Below are 846 nucleotides of genomic sequence, written 5' to 3'. Positions count from 1 at the left end.
TGTGTGTGTGTGTGTGTGTGTGCGTTGGTGCTCTGGGCCACCGACAAAAAAAATCATATATAATCGGGCGATAACTTGAAAAATCCTATATCAGATTAGGTGATCTAAATATACTAAGGAGAGCAGGGGATCCTCTACTTTTTTCTACTACACATCTGTCAATCTCGTTTTAATCAGCTGTACGTTTGAGCGACTCTGTTTCGGGAGCTGTAGGGATGGGTAAAGTTCACACAATGGTACAGGCCTATTTTAAGCAGCTAATCACTAAGCAGAAGGGTCTTAAGAGAGGAGGAGGCTGAAAGGTAAAGACAGCAGAGGGAGAGCATATCAAGATGTTCATCTCAGATAAACTGCACAGTGCAAAGTATTATTTGATGCTGGAGCCACAGGCAAAGACACAACAGCTGTATTTGTTACTTTGTATGCAGTCATGTGAGAGATTATGCCTTCGTATCGACCAGTTATCTACAGCAGGGATCTTCAACAGGGGTCCGGGACCCCTCAGGGGTCCTCAGAGCCGATGCATGGGGGCCTCCAAATTAGTCTTAATTTTTTGAATTTTTTCAAAAATTAAAAGGTCTTAACATGAATCTTTAACAAATTATTAGCAAACATAAATCCCCACTGATGAAAGGTTTAGGGTTAGGAGCCATCCACAAAAACAGGATTCAATGAGAATTCACTGTGCAACATATACAGTATGTTTTAACATTAAAACAATATTTACATAATCATACCAACAATAATTAGGCTTTTATAATAAATTAGTATTCTATGCAAAAAATGTATGTATTAAGATGTTCAGCCTCCCTTCACATTATTGTAGGCCCAGTTTAATATGCAACT

This window comes from Etheostoma spectabile, chromosome 9, assembly GCF_008692095.1.
Source record: "Etheostoma spectabile isolate EspeVRDwgs_2016 chromosome 9, UIUC_Espe_1.0, whole genome shotgun sequence".
Lineage (NCBI taxonomy): Eukaryota > Metazoa > Chordata > Actinopteri > Perciformes > Percidae > Etheostoma > Etheostoma spectabile.
Note: the sequence above shows the minus strand (reverse complement) of the source record.